At 39.9% G+C, this 21,423-nt stretch overlaps 1 protein-coding gene across 6 annotated transcripts in view; it reads right to left on the reverse strand.

Annotated features, from left to right (window-relative positions):
* The window catches only part of NIM1K (NIM1 serine/threonine protein kinase), a 69,412-nt gene that overhangs the window by 21,379 nt on the left and 26,610 nt on the right, over positions 1-21,423 (reverse strand). Inside the window, exons 3-4 of one of the 6 annotated variants that reach the window (XM_082455918.1) lie at positions 3,896-3,942; positions 1,519-3,539 (exon numbers count right to left, since the gene is read on the reverse strand). The exons of 4 other annotated variants lie outside the window; for them this stretch is intronic. The gene's annotated coding sequence lies outside the window, so the exon portion shown is untranslated. The remainder of the gene's footprint in view (positions 1-1,518; positions 3,540-3,895; positions 3,943-21,423) is intronic. One more of the 6 variants, XM_082455917.1, reaches the window with a different exon arrangement.

Consider the following 21,423-nt stretch of genomic DNA (forward strand, 5'->3'; position numbering starts at 1 on the left):
GTTATGACTCATATCTGTAGTAAATGCTTGATCACATACGATTTAGTAAGAAGAAAATGTACTCACACACACTCCTCGATCTACGCCTCAGAAAAGCCCTCACAGCCTGTAAATATTTCTAGCAAAGTAATTTTTCTACTTCTGTTTCTGGCTTGCTTTGAAGCCAGACTTTTAAAATAATAATACAATAGGGAATTCCCTGGCGGTCCAGTGGTTAGGACTCCACACTTGCACTGCCGGGGGCCAGGGTTTGATCCCACGAGCCACGTGGCACGGCCCCCTCCCAAAAAAGGAATTGGTAGGTACAGTGGAAGTGTCTTTAGTAAAATCTGTCAGCTTTTCTGGTCACATCATTTATAAAATAAAGTGACCACGATGTCAAATTTTGAAATAAAATAATATGATCATCATCATGACAAAGATCTCCTATCAGTTTTCAAAAGTTCTTACACTGATTCAAATAACAATGTGTTATATTTCCTTTTACACTGTATGTTCTCATACACCGGCTAATTTTTCTCCTAGGCTTATTTTCTAGGTATTTCTAATCAGGTGTCAGCCTCCAGGCCCAGCAGCTCATTTTGAAGGTTCAGAAACAGGGTAATGTTACTGGAGGGCAAAAGTCTATGGCCTCCTCAGTGATGAGAAATACTGCCCAGCTGGAATATCTTCATGACTTTCTTCCATGCAGCCTCCAGTAAGAAATAATCACTTCCTCCCTGGGTCCCCACAGCACTCTGTACAATTTCCAATGGGTCTCCTCTCCCTGAAGGTGGGAACTGGGTTTAATTCATCTCTATATCCTGCTCTCCTCCTCTCTCCCTCAGCATGGAGCATCATGTCCTAAATAAAGTGTTTGCTAAATGTGCGTCGAACTCGATTTTTGGACTTGAGCGTTCCAAACCAAAAAACCTGAGCGAAAACATGAGAGACTGCCTTGGAAATGGGAATTCCCAATTCTGTTTGATGGTATCACGTTATTACAGTTAGGTACAGAATTGCTTACACTGTAATTGTGTTTAAGTATGGGGTTGCTGAATAAAGAGAAACAAGGACAGGGAAGAGGAGTGGTGGGAGGCTGCCCATCGCTGTGCCTATTTCTGCATGGGGGAGGGGAAGCTGGATGAGGGATAAAGGACAGAGGTTTAAAAGGGGCCAAGTATTAGTAACCACACACATCTCTAGGCTAGAGTCTGAGTAGGGTGTTTTAAAAGACATTTTAAGGTAAAAGAGCCTGAATTAGCTTGAGGAAAATCTAAGCCACTGGTTCTTAAACCTCCTGGAGTTGCACACTCCTTTGAGATTCTGATGAAGCCTGTGACCCTATCCCCAGGAAAAAGCATGCACACCTAATCTGCATCCAGTTTTAAGGGGTTCACAGACCCTCTGAGACCCATCCCTGTACTTCAGATTAAGAAGCTCTACAAAGATCTCTTCAAATCCCTGGCAGAAAGAGACCACACAGACAAGAAGTGGTGTAACAATTTTAATTCTGAAAGAAACTTTAGCTTCACCTACGCAACAAGAGTGAGGCCTTTCGACAGGATGCAGTGCTCGATCGCCTCGTGTTCCTGCAGGTTCCAGAACTTCTTGGCTCTGTGTCCTTCCTGGGCCTTGCTCAGGACTCCAGGCTTGCCTCTCTCCCAGTGCCTTGCCACGGTGCTGTCATTACCAACCCCAACTAGATAAGCACCTGGAGGGCAGGAACCTGCACCTTATTCTTCGAACTCCCAGGGCTCAGCCCAGTGCCTGGCAGTTGTATGATAAGCATTTGTTGAAGAAGGAATGAATTAACTTATCAACTGATTGATCGTTACATTCAGGTATGATCTATTGAGTAGAGGTAAATATTTTATTTATAGACACATAACACTATCCCAGCATTTACTTGAATTATCTCAGAAAGCTTATTTCAGTCCACATTTCCAAGGCCTGGGCTACCTGATACTGGCCAATAGTATTCCTGGCCCCGCCTTCTTGTGTAGGTGAAAGCTTAGTCTGAATTCCACCATCCAACTGAGAATTGCTACAGTACTGCTTAGAAATCCAAAGTCTTCAAATTATAATGCACTGGTTAGAGAGGGAAACAGGAGCTCTCATTCATTGTTAGAGGGTATAAATTGGTACAATTGCTTGGAGAACAATTGGCTATAGGTATTAAAGTACAAGTGTACGTATCCTTTGCCTCAGCTATTCCACTTGAATTTATCCTGCACGTACATTCACAAAGGTATACGTATTTCTCATATAAAGATGGCTAGATAGATATTCACTGCTGCATTGTTTTGTAGGAAAAAACTAGACATTAATTAATTAAATGCCCGTCAGTAGGGACAAGTTAAATAAGTTACAATACATACATATACAAAAATAGTGGATTATTTGTGAAATAATTCATTGTACTTGTGAAAAAGAATGAGTTATGATATCCAAGATACATTGTTAAGAGGTCAGTAGAGTATTTTTCACTATTTACTCTTTTTATATGATTTACCTTTTTTTCATGTGCTTGTATTTACCTTTAAAGAGAAAATTAAAAATATGTAATATGTTGCCATCTTACACAATTGGTGTACAGAAAGTTTGCTTTACTTCTGGTTATACAGGGAGATTGCCACACCTGATTGTCTAATACTAATGGACTGTTTTTAAAATCAAAAGATAATTAGGGACTTCTAGTTAAATACAGAATTTTATGCTTTCATTTATCTCTATTTCCTGCCAAAACCCCACAGTAGGAATAAGAGGGGAAAAAGGCATAAACCCATAAGGACAAACAGAGTACGAGAGGTAATAGCAGATGTAAGATACCAACACATCTGGGGGAGATGGAAAGCAAATTGAGGAGTAGTTAATGACTCTGCAAAGACGGTGAAGAAAACTGCAAAACTGGATACGCCAATGAGATATACCTTTCTGAACGCTCAAGAGACTTCAAACTATAAGAGACCAACTACCTCAAAGTTTGGAGGATTGAAGCAGACCAAAAATAGGGATTGTTTGAATGTAGAGCAGTGAGAGCCCCAGCCCCTTTCCTCCTCAGAGCCAGTGTGCTACTCTCCCTGCCCACTCCCAGGCCAGCTCAGGAGCACAAGGCACAGGACAGTCCATTAGCTCAGATCCAGTTATGGGATCACTGTTTCCCTCTTCTCTCTGCACCCCTAAACCCTTGAGTTTCCAGGATAAAGGGAAACATGTATATAATCTGCCAGGCAGGGGATTCCTCTTTTGGTTAAAGAGAAAAGACCTCCTGAAACCCATATTCAGAGGTTCTCCAACCCAAAACCCGCCTGACCACCTACTGTGCAGTCCTCCAGGTGCCAGTTTCACTTGCAGGCAAGGAGCTTCTGATCAGATTTAAGTGCCTTCTGCTTAGAATGAATGTCCAGCCAAGAGGCGCCAGACACCTGAGGAAAGGCTCCACAATGAAAGGAAGAAAGCATACCTACCCCCCTCGGCTGCTCGCCCGCTAGGTGAGGCAGGGATTCTGTGTGGCTGACAGGGTCCTGGTGCTCTGGTTGCATGTCAGGCCTGAGCCTCTAAGGTGGGAGAGTCGAATTCAGGACATTGGTCCACCAAACACCTCCCGGCCCCATGTAATATCAAATGGCAAAAGCTCTCCCAGAGATCTCCTTCTCAACGCTAAGACCCAGCCCCACTCAATGACCAGCAAGCTACAGTGCTGGACACCTTATGCCAAAAAACTAGGAAGAGAGGAACACAACCCCACCCATTAGCAGAGAGGCTGCCTAAAATCATAAGTTCACAGACCCCAAAACACACCACTGGACGTGGTCCTGCCCACCAGAAAGACAAGATCAGGCCTCATCCACCAGAACACAGGCACCAATCCCCTCCACCAGGAAGCCTACACAAGCCACTGAACCAAACTTACCCACTGGGAGCAGACACCAAAAACAACAGGAACTACGAACCTGTGGCCTGCAAAAAAGGAGAACCCAAACACAGTAAGTTAAGCAAAATGAGAACACAGAGAAATACACAGCAGATGAAGGAGCAAGGTAAAAACCCACCAGACCAAACAAATGAAGAGGAAATAGGCAGTCTACCTGAAAAAGAATTCAGAGTAATGATAGTAAAGATGATCCAAAATCTTGGAAATAGAATGGAGAAAATACAAGAAACGTTTAACAAGGACCTAGAAGAACTAAAGAGCAAACAAACAATGATGAACAACACAATAAATGAAATTAAAAATTCTCTAGAAGGAATCAATAGAAGAATAACTGAGGCAGAAGAACGGATAAGTGACCTGGAAGATAAAGTAGTGGAAATAACTACCACCGACCAGAATAAAGACAAAAGAATGAACAGAATTGAGGACAATCTCAGAGACCTCTGGGACAACATTAAATGCACCAACATTCGAATTATAGGGGTCCCAGAAGAAGAAGAGAAAAAGAAAGGGACTGAGAAAATATTTGAAGAGATTATAGTTGAAAACTTCCTTAATATGGGTAAGGAAATAGTCAGTCAAGTCCAGGAAGCACAGACAGTCCCATACAGCATAAATCCAAGGAGAAACATGCCAAGACACATATTAATCAAACTATCAAAAATTAAGTACAAAGAAAAAATATTAAAAACAGCAAGGGAGAAGCAACAATTAACATACAAGGGAATCCCCATAAGGTTAACAGCTGATCTTTCAGCAGAAACTCTGCAAGCCAGAAGGGAGTGGCAAGACATGTTTAAAGTGATGAAGGAGAAAAACCTACAACCAAGATTACTCTACCCGGCAAGGAACTCATTCAGATTCGACAGAGAAATTAAAACCTTTACAGACAAGCAACAGCTAAGAGAATTCAGCACCACCAAACCAGCTCTACAACAAATGCTAAAGGAACTTCTCTAAGTGGGAAACACAAGAGAAGGAAAAGACTTACAATAACAAACCCAAAACAATTAAGAAAATGGTAATAGGAACATACATATCGATAACTACCTTAAATGTAAATGGATTAAATGCTCCAACTAAAAGACATAGACTGGCTGAATGGATACAAAAACAAGACCTATATATATGCTGTCTACAAGAGACCCACTTCAGACCTAGGGACACATATAGACTGAAAGTGAGGGGATGGAAAAAGATATTCCATGCAAATGGGAATCAAAAGAAAGCTGGAGTAGCAATTCTCATATCAGACAAAATAGACTTTAAAATAAAGACTATTACAAGAGACAAAGGACACTACATAATGATCAAGGGATCAATCCAAGAAGAAGATATAACAATTGTAAATATTTATGCATCCAAGCTAGGGGCACCTCAGTACATAAGGCAAATGCTAACAGCCATAAAAGGGGAAATCGACAGTAACACAATCATAGTAGGGCAGTTTAACACCCCACTTTCACCAACGGACAGATCATCCAAAATGAAAATAAATAAGGAAACACAATCTTTAAATGATACATTAAAGAAGATGGACTTAATTGATATTTATAGGACATACCATCCAACAACAGCAGATTACACTTTCTTCTCAAGTGCTCAGAGAACATTCTCCAGGATAGATCATATCTTGGGTCACAAATCAAGCCTTGGTAAATTTAAGAAAATTGAAATTGTATCAAGTATCTTTTCTGACCACTACGCCATGAGACTAGATATCAATTACAGGAAAAAATCTGTAAAAAATACAAACACATGGAGGCTAAACAATACACTACTAAATACAAAGAGATCACTGAAGAAATCAAAGAGGAAATCAAAAAATACCTAGAAACAAATGACAATGAAAACACGATAACCCAAAACCTATGGGATGCAGCAAAAGGAGTTCTAAGAGGGAAGTTTATAGTAATACAACCTTACCTCAAGAAACAAGAAACAGCTCAAATAAACAACCTAAGCTTATACCTAAAGCAATCAGAGAAAGAACATAAAACCCCCAAAGTTAGCAGAAGGAAAGAAATCATAAAGATCAGATCAGAAATAAATGAAAATGAAATGAAGGAAACAGTAGCAAAGATCAATAAAAGTAAAAGCTGGTTCTTTGAGAAGATAAACAAAATTGATAAACCATTAGCCAGAGTCATCAAGATAAAAGGGAGGAGACTCAAATCAATAGAATTAGAAATGAAAAAGGAGAAGTAACAACTGACACTGCAGAAATACAAAGGATCATGAGAGATTACTACAAGCAACTCTATGCCAATAAAATGGACAACCTGGAAGAAATGGACAAATTCTTAGAAAAGTACAACCTTCCGAGACTGAGCCAGGAAGAAATAGAAAATATAAACAGACCAATAACAAACACTGAAATTGAAACTCTGATTAAAAATCTTCCAACAAACAAAAGTCCAGGACCAGATGGCTTCACAGGTGAATTCTATCAAACATTTAGAGAAGAGCTAACACCTACCCTTCTCAAACTCTTCCAAAATATAGCAGAGGGAGGAACACTCCCAAACTCATTCTACAAGGCCACCATCACCCTGATACCAAAATCAGACAAAGATGCCACAAAAAAAGAAGACTACAGGCCAATATCACTGATGAACATAGATGCAAAAATCCTCAACAAAATACTAGCAAACAGAATCCAACAGCACATTAAAAGGATCACACACCATGATCAAGCAGGGTTTACCCCAGGAATGCAAGGATTCTTCAATATATGCAAATCAATCAATGTGATAAACGATATTAACGAATTGAAGGAGAAAAACCATATGATCATCTCAATAGATGCAGAAAAAGCTTTTGACAATATTCAACACCCATTTATGATAAAAACTCTCCAGAAAGTAGGCGCAGAGGGAACGTACCTCAACATAATAAAGGCCATATATGACAAACCCGCAGCCAACATCATTCTCAATGGTGAAAAACTGAAACCATTTCCACTAAGATCAGGAATAAGACAAGGTTGCCCACTCTCACCACTATTATTCAACATAGTTTTGGAAGTTTTAGCCACAGCAATCAGAGAAGAAAAAGAAATAAAAGGAATCCAAATTGGAAAAGAAGAAGTAAAGCTGTCACTGTTTGCAGATGACATGATACTATACATAGAGAATCATAAAGGTGCTACCAGAAAACTACTAGAGCTAATCAATGAATCTGGTAAAGAAGCAGGATACAAAATTAATGCATATAACTCTCTAGCATTCCTATACACTAATGGTGAAAAATCTGAAAGTGAAATTAAGAAAACACTCCCATTTACCACTGCAACAAAAAGAATAAAATACCTAGGAATAAACCTACCTAAGGAGACAAAAGACCTGTATGCAGAAAAGTATAAGACACTGATTAAAGAAATTAAATATGATACAAACAGATGGAGAGATATATCATGTTCTTGGATTGGAAGAATCAACATTGTGAAAATGACTCTACTACCCAAAGCAATCTACAGATTCAATGCAATCCCTATCAAACTACCAATGGCATTTTTCACAGAACTAGAACAAAAAATTTCATAATTTGTATGGAAACACAAAAGACCCCGAATAGCCAAAGCAATCTTGAGAAACAAAAACAGAGCTGGAGGTATCAGGCTCCCCGACTTCAGACTATACTACAAAGCTACAGTAATCAAGACAATATGGTACTGGCACAAAAACAGAAATATAGATCAATGGAACAGAATAGAAAGCCCAAAGATAAACCCACACACATGGTCACCTTATCTTTGATAAAGGAGGCAAGAATATACAATGGAGAAAAGACAGCCCTTTCAATAAGTGGTGCTGGGAAAACTGGACAGCGACATGTAAAAGAATGAAATTAGAACCCTCCCTAACACCATACACAAAAATAAACTCAAAATGAATTGAAGACCTAAATGTAAGGCCAGATACTATAAAACTCTTAGAGGAAAACATAGGCAGAACACTCCATGACATAAATCACAGCAAGATCTTTTTTGACCCACCTCCTAGAGAAATGGAAATAAAAACAAAAATAAACAAATGGGACCTAATGAAACTTAAAAGCTTTTGCACAGCAAAGGAAACCATAAACAAAACGAAAAGACAACCCTCAGAATGGGAGAAAATATTTGCAAACAAAGTAACTGACAAAGGATTAATGTCCAATATATACAAGCAGCTCATGCAGCTCAATATCAAAAAATGAAACAACCCAATCCAGAAATGGGTAGAAGACCTAAATAGACATTTCTCCAAAGAAGATATACAGATTGCCAACACACACATGAAAGGATGCTCAGGGCTTCCCTGGTGGCGCAGTGGTTGGGAATCTGCCTGCCAATGCAGGGGACACGGGTTCGAGCCCTGGTCTGGGAGGATCCCACATGCCACGGAGCAACTGGGCCCATGAGCCACAATTACTGAGCCTACGCATCTGGAGCCTGTGCTCCGCAACAAGAGAGGCCGCGATGGTGAGAGGCCTGTGCACCGCGATGAAGAGTGGTCCCCACTTGCCGCAACTAGAGAAAGGCCTCACACAGAAACGAAGACTCAACACAGTCATAAATAAATAAATAAATAAATAAAAGAACGTGAATTTCTTTAAAAAAAGAAAAAAAAAAGGATGCTCAACATCACTAATCATTAGAGAAATGTAAATGAAAACTACAATGAGGTATCACCTCGCACCAGTCAGAATGGCCATCATCAAAAAATCTACAAACAATAAATGCTGGAGAGGGTGTGGAGAGAAGGGAACCCTCTTGCACTGTTGGTGGGAATGTAAATTGATACAGCCACTATGGAGAACAGTATGGAGGGTCCTCGAAAAACTACAAATAGAACTACCATACGACCCAGCAATCCCACTAATGGGCATATACCCTGAGAAAACCATAATTCAAAAAGAGTCACGTACCACAGTGTTCATTGCAGCTCTATTTACAATAGCCAGGACATGGAAGCAACCTAAGTGTCCATCGACAGATGAATGGATAAAGAAGATGTGGCACATATATACAATGGAATATTACTCAGCCATAAAAAGAAACGAAATTGAGTTATTTGAAGTGAGGTGGATGGACCTAGAGTGTGTCATACAGAGTGAAGTACGTCAGAAAGAGAAAAACAAATACTGTATGCTAACACATATATATGGAATCTAAAAAAAAAAAAAAGGTTCTGAAGAACATAGGAGCAGGACAGGAATAAAGACGCAGATGTAGAGAATGGACTTGAGGACACGGGTAAGCTGGGACGAAGTGAGAGAGTGGCATGGACATATATACACTACCAAATGTAAAGTAGATAGCTAGTGGGAAGCAGCCACATAGCACAGGGAGATCAGCTCAGTGCTTTGTGACCACCTAGAGGGAGGGTGGGAGGGAGATGCAGGAGGGAGGAGATATGGGGATATATGTATATGTATAGCTGATTCACTTTGTTATACACCAGAAACTAACACACCATTGTAAAGCAATTATATACTCCAATAAAGATGTTAAAAAAAAAAAGAAAGAAAGAAAGCATACCCAACCAAAACAGTAGTGAATGAAAGGAACTTGAAGGAAATAGAAAGCATTGCAGGAAGCAGAAGACAAAAGACAAAATACTGCATCCATAAAATAAGAACAAAATTCTAAAACCAAACCAAAACAAAACAAAAACCCTCAGAGAACAAGAAAGAGCTCTATTAGAAATTTAAATTAAGGAATTCAATTGAAGAGTTGTTTAAAAAAATCTAGAAGAGATGAACAATAGAGAAAAAAAGACAAGAAAAGCGGGTAATCAATTCATGAAGTCCAACATCTAATTATTAGAATTCCCAGACTCACACTATTGTGCTCCCAATAAACAAAGACATACGGTTTCTACTGTACTTGAATTGCCAACAAATCTCAGAAATTTCAAAATTAGTAATGAGTGAGGAAAAACTCCAGATTCTCACATATTCCAATAGAATAAAAAAGTAAAAAAAAATCAAACTAGAAAGATAAATCTTGTTTGGCTGTGAATATTCATTTTTATTTTGCAGGATTTTTTTTTCCTAAAGACTTTTCTTAGATGTCTGGAAACAGAAATCCTGATTACAGGTTGTGGAATTGCTATAAATAGTTTATATTTGGACTGCTTTCTAGCAGTGTCCTAAAATATCAAGCTATATCATGTTGAAAATAAGCAAATAATGGAAATTATGACATACCTAATTGCAGACGAAATCTTCCCTTTTCTTAGATGCAAGCATGGTTTGCTGTCATTTTATTCTCTGCCCTTTTGATTTTGACCAATTTTTATGGACATTAATGAGAGCTTAGAAACCCAACCAGCCAAAAATATAGAGTCGTGTCATTATAGATCAAAGCCTCTGAGGAGGCAGAATGGTCCTTAATTATTAGCTTACTGTGGCTGCATAGCAATGCATTAAATAAGATTAAAGAAAACGGAGCTTACTTGGTAATTTATTTTCTTGACTTGCAACCCACTGTGAAAATAATATCAAAGAAAACGATTTCGTCTTTGTTCTCTTTGTCTGAGTTTAAATTACAAAACTTCTGGGCAAGGCTCTCAGACAACCTCTTCCTTGGTTGGCAAGGCCAGGCACTGGTTTGCTTAGAAAATAGCTGGGTTTTCTCTATGTGTGACAACAGAATGCGAGGACAGCCAAAGCCCACGTAATCCTCCTCAGACATGGTGGGCCCTCGGGGGAGATCATTAGCAAACATGCTTCATTTGAAAATCTATTTTAACATTTAAAAGTTATTTGCACCATATTAGCTTTTGGCCCTAGCTTTTTATTCCTCAGCATATTTGTCAAGATCCCCATGGGAGGGGAGTTGGGGGCGGTGGCAGTTGGGAAACTTTGAAGCAAATGGCAAATGAATGTGAACTGGTTCTGCCCTAGTGATGAACAGCAGCGTGGCTCCTGACACGCTCTCTTGCCCCACTTGATCTCACAAGCTACTTTCCCAGCCAAGAGGCTGGGGTCTCCCCATTCTGCTTACACTCACATCCATGGCCAGTCCACCCAGGCTGATGGGCTTACATCAGCTCTTCCCACACTGAGCTCTACCTCACTTGAGGTTTTCTTGACCGTCAAGGTCACAGACGCAAATGCCCAGGAGGGCCATGCAGGTGTTCAATGGGGCTTAGGGGAGCCCCCATGCCCAGCATGACGAGGCAGCCCAGGCTCACGAACAGCCTGGGTAGCCATGCTGGAAGGCAGGCTTACTTTTTCCAAGCCTTTTAATTCTTTAAAGGCAACTGGAAATCAATAAATTTTTGGTTAACACTCTCAATTTTTAAATGGTGGCTTAAATATTTTAAAAACACTGTGTGGCCTAGTGAAACTGAACCTTCAGGCCAGATTTGGCCGTCAGGTTGCTAATGTGCCAATTCTGCTCTAGGTTTTATAGGAACATCATCAGAAAAAAAGGGGATGGCAGTCCATAGGTCCATGGTCAACTACATCTGGGAATGGTGCATATTACACCCTTCTTAGATATTTGTATTAGTACCTCATGATCTTCTGGTGTTTAAAACACACACACAAATAAAATCTGTTTTTTGTTTGTTTGTTTAATTCAGTGTTCTCCAAGTTTATTTGACCATCGAATTCATTCTTCTTTTTTTTCTAATAAATTTCTTTCTTTCTTCATTTATTGGCTGCATTGGTTTTTTCGTTGCTGCGCGTGGGCTTTCTCTAGTTGCGGTGAGCAGGGGGCTACTCTTCTTTGTGGTGCACGGGCTTCTCATTGAGGTGGCTTCTCTTGTTGCGGAGCACAGGCTCCAGATGCGCAGGCTCAGCAATTGTGGCTCACGGGCCTAGTTGCTCTGTGGCATGTGGGATCTTCCCAGACCAGGGCTCAAACCCGTGTCCCCTGCATTGGCAGGCGGATTCTCACCACTGTGCCACCAGGGAAGCCCTAATTAGGTTTTTAATAGGATAAACATTAACCTTTAAAAATGATTGTTAGATAAAATAATATGTCTGGAATTTGTTCCAAAATAATGAGTGGAGAAAATGATGGGAATTTAAATGAAACAAGACTGACCCATGAATTGATCATTTTTGAAGCTGGGTGACGAGCACATGGAGGTTTATAACGTTCTTCGCACCATTTTTGTATCTGTATTAAATTTTTCTATAATGCAATTTTAAAATTTGTTAAAATCTACTAGTTCAAAAAATATAATATTTGTAATTTTATAATGCTAGGTATTTTACAACAACAGTGGAATGGATGAATAAGTGAATGAATGGATGAATGACATGACAACCCTGTGAGGTAAGGTACCGTCACTTCCTTTTCACAGATTAAAACGAAAAACAAAACTAAGGCCAACTGAAATTAAGAAAGTTGCCCTTAATGTCTTGACTGTTAGCTCCAAGAGTGTGGAGATTGTATATTTAAGTTAACCTTACAACATGTGAAACCAGGAATTTCAAACACGTGAGGAAGAGAATGGGGTCAAGTTCCAGAAGCAACATGGCAGAAACTCAGGCCCTTCCCCATAAAGATATGAATCTCAGTTATAATTCATTTCCAAAACACAGATCTTCCCAGCTCTTCTGAGGGAGCGTGGTTGCCTCCATACAAATAAGGAATGGCATTAAGGTACAGAATGAACCCATGGGTTGAATCACAAGCAGGAGGCCCTGAGCAGAAAAACAAAATGTATTCTACATCTCCTCAGGAATAACTAATTTAGGAAACACAGTACAGGAACACTCATGCCTATTTGCAGCTCGTGGTTTATTTTTAAGGGATTAAAAATATTTGCAAGTCAAAGCAGACACTGCTCTTTTGCTGCCTTATAACTTTCTTCAACTCTAATGTAGTGTGTTCACTAAGAAGCAGGAACAACGTTTGAGTGATGGCCATAGGGGGTGTTAGAAAAAACATTTTTTTCTGTTTGAGCAGAACTCAAGAAAGTCTATCATGGCAGGAGGGCTGGAGTGCTACGGTCATGGAGGAGAACAGCATTTCAGAATAAAAGCTCTTACTTTCACCGTCATAAAAAATTCATCATAAAAAATTCAAATTTCAAGTAAAATTTGAAACCTTTACTAAGATCCTCCCATCCATCATAAGTGATCCCTTTACACGCTACAAGAAACACATCTGAGGATTCTTAAATAGTTATCCAGCAGTGGAGGTAAGTGAGGGGTGCTGGTGGCAGGGGACAAGGGGATGAATTCCAAAGCATTTGTAGGAAAAAAGAAGCCCGCCTGAAGTCCAAGAGTCACATTGCCCCCTTCTGGACCTTTGTAGTCTTCACACAAGTGAGATGATTAAAAACCCATAAGCCTGCATGGACCTGCTGAAATAGGATAGTCTAATTCCCTTTTCCCCTCACAAACAATTTAGAAAGCCAGATTTGAAGGTTTCTAATAGAGGTATTAGAAGACAACCTAGGAAAGGAGAAAGGGCAAAGGGCATCAAAGGAGTAGGTGTTGACATGGGGGTGGGGTTGAACTCAGGACAGTTTGACTCACAATTTTATCTCCATTATTCCCCCCATATAACACCTACTACTAGCTATTCTTTCTCAAGTGCCTACTATGTGCCAGGAACCAAATTTTTAAAATCCTTCTGACAACCCTTCCAGCCAGGCCTAGAATATCTGTGTCTCTAGTGGTTCCTGCTTAGTACCACAGTTTTGCCTTTTCCTCTCTAAGTTTTCCCCAACCTGTGAAGATGGCTCCTTTCCCATTTCCTTGTAGAAGCATACTTTAAGTACTCCTGACCACACCGCTACTGTCCTGTGGCACCTGAGGTCTGTATCCACAATCTGGTCCTTGACTTCACATTTCTTCCATTTCATTGGTGTGAATCAAGCCTCCTCGCAGCTCTCCTCAGGAGCACGTCCACGTGCAGGGGTCACGTCCATTCCCCTAGATTCCCCATCACCTAGGCCAGTGCTGCACACACTGGGCTTGACGACTCACATGATGACTTTATCTCCACCTGGTTTCTCTGTAGGGGAAATTGCTTGTACTTTGGGTAGTAATCTCTCATATTTACTCTAAAGTAGGAAAACCAAGCTTCTGATTTTCTTCTCCAGACTTGCTCTCACATATTGGTGACTGGCAACACATCCTTCTAGCTGAAGCCGAAAACCTGGACTCCTCTTTTTATCTTATATCTCATGTTCAATCTGTCAGCAGATCTCATTGGCTCTATTTTCAGAATATATCCAGAACACAATCCCTTTATCCCATTATTACCCAAACCACAGTCATCCCAGTATTACCATTGAGTCCAAGCCACCATCAGTTTTTGATTGGATTTTAGTTACAGTCTCTGCAGCTGGTCTCAGAGCTTCTGTTTTATCTGGCACCCACCAGCCAGGTAAGATAGAAGCTCTGAGACCAGCTCAGACATCATCTGTTTCAGACAGAGCATCCAGGAAGATCCTTCTAAAAGACGTCAGATCGTGTCACTTCTCTACTCAAAACCCTTGGATGGCTTCTCTTCTCACTCAGAGTAAAAGCTAAGACCCTTAAAATGGCCTTCAAGGCTCTGCCCAGTGTGGTCCCCTTCTTCTTTGATGTCACCTCTTCCAATCTCCACTTCACTCACTCCACCCAGCCACACTGGTCTCCTCACTCTTCCTGGAGGGCACCAGGCCTACTCCTCTGCATATTCCTACTGATCCCTTAAGGATCATTTTAGGTGTTACCTCTTTCAGGTAGCTTGTGTACCTACACACCTAAACCAGGTGGAGTTCTCCTTTGTACTTCCAACATCTGTGGCTAGCACTGTGATTTTCTCCACCTCTTTGTACTATTATGACTTCTATGTTGACTGTCTCTCTCATAAATCAGATTGTAAGCTCCTTCAGGGTAGTGACCATGTTTGACTTATATGGACTATATTCATAAGAGCTACAGTAATTGAGACAGTGTGTAAGGATAGACCAAAAAATCAAAAGAGAGTCCAGGAATTGACCCATATATACGGTCAACTGATTTTCCACCAAGGCGCCAAGCCAATTCAGTGGGGAAAGGCAAGTCTTTTTTAACACATGGTGCTGGATCTACTGGATGTCTGTGTAAATAAAAGTTGAACCTTGACCTTTATCCCACACCATGCACAGAAATTAATCTGAGATATGTCATTGACTTAAACATAAAACCTAACACCATAAAGCTTCTAGAAGTATATCTCCAGGACTTTGAAGTAGGGCAAGTGTTTTGGACTGGATACAAAAAGCACAAACAGTAAGAGGGAAAAAAAATTTGGTAAGTTTGACTTCATCAGCATTTAAAATTTACAGGTATCAAAAGATACCATTAAGAAAATCAACAGATAGATCACAGACTTGATTATATATCCAGGACTCTAAACAGTATTTGGCACAAATAAGAGCTCAATTAAATATTTGTTGAGCAAATGTATAAAAGACCTGGCTCTTTCCCACCAGAATACATGGATATTCTAGCGGGTACAGCCAGCTGAGGTGTCAATATCCTACGACTATTGAGTGGGCAGTGCTAGTTAGAGGGGAAATCTATCTTATACGAGGAAGAAAGGTTATCAAGATTCACTAGTAGAACTGAAACGTGTCGTCAGCAAATTTAGGAGAATGTGTACAGGGCACCAGGACCTGTAGAAAATCAGACAAAATAAGATAAGGTGTGAGTAACAGTAGAACACTCACATAAGGAAATTAGCTAAAAACACAGGAAGAATTTCACCAAATGGAGCAGAAGGCATATGCCTCATTCTTAGTTGCTAATGATCTTAATGCTAATGATTTTATAATGAATGAGAAACACAGATGCTGTAACTAGCAAATAAAGGTGAAGCTACAAGTGATCTACCGTAGATCTTAAGAGGATTGAGAGTTCTATCACAGGCAAACGGTGAGGTCAGGGAGGGAAAATTTATAGTTAGGTAAAAAAGGGCAAAATTGATCCTGCACACTTGAGACTGCTTCTGGACATGGCACAGACCCAGGTTGACTGTACATTCTGGTTTGCCTAATACTGTCCATGCGTTTCCCAATGTGATTAATATTACCTCCTTTTTTTATTCTCAAAAGTGTCATTGTTTGGGTGATATATAATGTGATCATTTTACTTAAATGTGTTATTTCTTCCTCTTACTTTGGATAGTTAATGAGGATAAATAATTGTGTAGCTGCATATCCACTGTGTTATTTGTTTTACCTGATAGCATCCCTCCCTGGAAGGCACCTCAGGCCAAATAAGAGCGAGTGCTCACTTTCCTGACGACCAGTGTAAGACTGTGTTGACAAATGTATAACCTGATGTTTAGATTGCTTCCCTGCTCCTTGCTGTAACCAGGTGAGTTCGGCAGTAGAAGTCTTCAGTGTAATTATTTTGAATTAACAAAGCTCTAGTCTACTCCTAAAACCACTAATTATATCAATACTTTCTTTTAAAGACATGGAAACCAAGGCATGAAATGATCCGGTTAAATGGCTTGTCTGGGATCATTCAGGGTGAAAAATCTAGATAAGACTCCTATTTATGATAAAGGTATTTTCAGCTCACCATCACCACCATCATTCATTCATTTAACAAACATTTATTAAACACCTATTATGTGCCAAAAACCCCCTCTCCACATGATGAGTTTACTAAGGCTCCAACGACCTGGACAATCACTGTGCGTGCATGACTTAAAATAGGCGATCTGCTGCTGAGATAAGCACATTGGGTACCAATGTTCAGTGTTTGAAGCGTGTTCTACACTTCAACTGAGAAAATTGACTGGAAGGGACCCTGCAGTTCTACAGTAAGACAAATCTTAATTGTACAAGTGAACTTTAAGGGTCCAAGTAATGCAAGTGGGTTATGGAACACTTATGGGGAATAGGGGAGTAGGGGGAAGGGGCGGTTCTTGCATTCAGTGATGGAAATAAACATCCAACCATTCTACTGTATCTTTCTAATCTAAAGATTTTTTTTTAAACCTTAAAAAAGAATCTTTCATGACGCTGCTCTTTTACATGATACAACCAGCTAGGAACAGTCATTAATTAGTGTTTTGAATGGCTCATACATTTACATTAGAAACATCACCTTTGATGTCTTTGATTCCTGAGTCCATTGATCTGCCATAGCTTTGAAATCTCAGGCAGGAATTCATTCAGATCAACCTAATTTGAAAGAAAAGCAACCGCTTTCCTGCCCTCTGAATTATCCATCCATGGGGCTCCTCTCTGTTCTGGTAACCTCTGGAGTAAAGCTGGTTTTTCAAAGGTAGAAAACAGCTCTTTACCACAGTAACCACATAACAAAATGAAATAAATATATGTAAGAAGAGAGTTGTTGCTTCTCATTTGCTCAAGCTGTAAAATAAATAAATACATATATACATAATTGGCTGCTACTAAGGAGAAGCCTAGATAGATATGTAGTATGGAAAATGGGAAGTCTAAAATTTTATTGAAATTTACTGATAATCTCAACTATTCTAGTCTTTGTTTAATAGCAATTATTACACCAATAATAACAGCTAGCTCTTACATATTATAATACATATGATGGGGTGGGCACTATTCTAGGTGCTTTATGTGTATTAACCATTTAATCCTTACATGAATTCTCGGTTTTACAAAAAGGGAGGTCAGGCGACTCCACCCATCCAGGATTCAAGCCCAGGCAGGGAGGCTCCAGTCTCAGGGCTCATCTTCACCACCACAGCGGGCTATATAGTTATTTCCAGAATGTTTTTACAATACAGTAATTTTTTATGTCTAGGATTTAATATTTGGCATAAGGAAAGCTGAACACTTTGTTCTATGCAAGCTTTCAATAACTGTTGTGGGTGAATGAATGAGCATATAAATGTAGACGATCACAGGTTTTCTCTCAGTTGCCTCTGCCAATCACTAATAATTTTCTTCTTCCCCTTCAAACCACCCTACCAGCTTGGTTAATGATAAATTTATTCTGTCTTCCCTCTGCTCAGTCTTAACCAATAGGCTTGCACTTCTCATCCTTCAGTAATTGGACATCCTGCTTAGGACCCACAAAGGGAGCAGGTGGTCCAGGCAATCCAGTGGGGACGTGGGACACAAGGTGAGACCCCAGGAAAAGCACCACTTTACAGCCAGAGGCACTGAGAAGAGACAGAGATTGTATTCACTTGGGGAACACAGGGACTTCTTCTTTTTTTAAAAAAAATATTTTATTTATTTATTTATTTGGCTGTGCCAGGTCTTAGGTGCGGCAGGTGAGATCTTAGTTGCGGCAAACAGGATCTAGTTCCCTGACCAGGGATCGAACCCGGGCCCCCTGCATTGGGAACACAGAGTCTTAACCACTGGACCACCAGGGAAGTCCCAACACAGGGACTTCTAAGACTGAAACTCTCTTGCCTCATCCTCCAAGATCTGCACCAGCCATAGGATGCATCATTCATTCATTCAACATTTATTGAGCAACTGCTATATGCCAACACCCTGTTAAGCCTCAGATACATATGGCACTGAATGAGAAAGACACTCTCACTTCTTCTCACTATGATTATTACCTCTCCCCCAATACACACAACTCACGCAACCTTATTCTCTTAATCTTAATCTCTTCGTTACTCATCTCTACATCTTATTGGGACTCTCTCTCTCTGGGATTTCATTAATTGTCTGTATGGAGATCATTATTCATTCATTTATATATTAAATGAGCATCTACTACGTGACAAACACTGTTCTAGGTGCAGGGGATATGATAATGAAGCAAAGTAGAGAGGATTTCTTCACTCAAGGGGTTTGTAATAATCCTCAAGTCTATCTATACTTGCTATCCTTTCTTCTCTCAGCTTCTTTAAAAGACATTAAATCGGGCTTCCCTGGTGGCGCAGTGGTTGAGAATCTGCCTGCCAATGCAGGGGACACGGGTTCGAGCCCTGGTCTGGGAAGATCCCACATGCCGCGGAGCAACTGGGCCCGTGAGCCACAATTACTGAGCCTGCGCGTCTGGAGCCTGTGCTCCGCAACAAGAGAGGCCGCGATGGTGAGAGGCCCGTGCGCCGCGATGAAGAGTGGTCCCCACTTGCCGCAACTATAGAGGGCCCTTGCACAGAGACGAAGACCCAACACAGCCATAAATAAATAAATAAATAATTTAAAAAAAAAGATACAATAGTTATAACAATAATAGTACAACAAAGAGGAGGGGGGAATGGAGCTATAAAGGAGTAACGTTTCTTGATTTCACTAAAATTGAGTTAGTATAAATTTAAACTAGGTTCTGGGAGTTCCCTGGTGGTCTAGTGTTAGGATTTGTATCGAGAATCTATAAATAAAATAACTCAATTAAAAATAAAAAGATAACACAAAAAATAACTCAAATAAAAAGACAACCCAATTAAAAATGGGCAAAGGATCTAAATAGACATTTCTCCAAAGAAGATATACAGACGGCCAGTAAAAACGTATAAAGATGCTCAACGTCATGAGCCATCAGGGAACGCAAAACCACAATGAGATACCACTTCACACCCACTAGGATGGCTAGAATAAAAAAGACAGGTAATAACAAGTGTTAGAGAGGATGTGGAGGAACTGGAGACTTCATACACTGCTGGTGGGAATGTGAAATGGTGCAGCGCCTTGAAAAACAATCTGTCAGTTTTTAAAACAATTGAATATAGTTATCTCATAAACTAGCAATTCCTCTCCTAGGTATATACCTTAGAGAAATGAAAACATGTCCACACAAAAACTTATATACAAATGTTAATGGCAGCATAATTCATAATAGCTAAAAAGTAGAAACAACCCAAATATCCATCAACTGATGAATGGATAAATAAAATGCGGTATATCTATACAGTAGATATTATTCATCAATAAAAAGAAATGAAGTACTGACATATGTACAGCAAGGACAAACCTTGAAAACATTCTGCCAGGTGAAAGAAGCAGTCATAAAGGACCGTATATTGTATGATCCCATTTACATGAAGTGTTCAGAATAGGCAAATCTATAGCAACAGAAAGTAGATTAGTGGTTGGTTAGGGTTTAGAGGGAGGAGTTGGGAATACTGGCTAAGCAGAGCAACATTTCTTTTTAGGGTAATGAAAATATTCTAAAATTGATTGTGGTGATGTAAATATGCACAGCTCTGTGAATATACTAAAAGTCATTGAACTGTGTACTTTAAATGAGTCAATTGTATAGTATTTGAGTTACATCTTAATAAAGCTGTTAAAATACATTTGAAACAATTAAGGGAATTAAAATGTTACACTAGAAAATATTCACTTAATGCAAACTACACAGCCAGCTGCCTTCAAATCTTTTTCCTACTACCTTGACCATATTTTGGATTAAATACAACCTTCTGATTCCAGACCATTCATGCTCCCTTTCTGCCATTCACATTTCTGCACACATCTTCCATCCCAGCTCACTTTTTGTTTTTTGGCTGTGCCACACGGCATGTGGGACCTTAGTTCCCGGACCTGGGATTGAACCTGCACCCCCTGCAGTGGAAGAGTGCAGAGTCTTAACTACTGGACCACCAGGGAAGTCCCTCCGGCTTGCATTCTTAACAGCTATCTCCCCTTTCAGAGTTTTATTTAGATCTTGCCTGCTGTTCTTTGCCTACACTGTCCAAAATGGCTAGAAGTCCCTCCAGCTTGCATTCTTAACAGCTAGCTCCCCTTTCAGACTTTTATTTAGATCTTGCCTGCTGTTCTTTGCCTACACTGTCCAAAATGGCTAGAACAAAGAATTACAGAATGTTAGAAACTGAGGACACTTCAGTGCTCCTCCACTCCCACCCCTTCACTTTAGGGCTTAGGAGACAAGGGCCAGAGAGATTACATGACTTGTCCCTAGTTCCCAAAATACTTTGTCTTTGGCCCACCTCTTCCAAAAAGCCTTCATTCATTAAGTGAACACTTCCTTATCTTTCTACCCAATCTCTGACACCATTCTTTATTGTACTACTGAACTGTACCAAATGCATTGATCTCAAGATGTCATTCACATTTAAACACAAATTTTGCATCCCAGAGGGAAAAAAGCAGCGCTTTTATCTCCATGGCTACTATATCTGACGTCTCAGCTGCTGTAGCTTTTTCTTCTTCTGTTGTCATGAACAATTTAAAATTCATAAGAGTATGGACACCAAGGGGGGAAAGCGGGGGGGTGGTGGTGGGATGAACTGGGAGATTGGGATTGACATGTATACACTAATATGTATAAAATAGATAACTAATAAGAACCTGCTGTATAAAAAAAATAAAATAAACTTCAATAAAATAAAATAAAATTCATAGGAGGCTGGCCTCAAACCAGCCAGGAGCAAACACAGGGAAAACCCCCCCACCCGGTTTCCATAAAGGACATTCCCTCAACTCACTTCACAGAAAACCATTCCTGAGGTCTTCAGTAAACAGCAATTTAGCCCATAGAAAATACAGCATCTCCACATTTTTAAATGCTCTCGGGAAAGAAAATGGTAATAAAGGGTATTTACATGTCTTTATAGGTCGATACCCATAGGTATACCAGGATCAAAGATT

Source organism: Balaenoptera physalus (genome assembly GCF_965194825.1).
Source record: "Balaenoptera physalus genome assembly, chromosome: 3".
Classification (NCBI taxonomy): domain Eukaryota; kingdom Metazoa; phylum Chordata; class Mammalia; order Artiodactyla; family Balaenopteridae; genus Balaenoptera; species Balaenoptera physalus.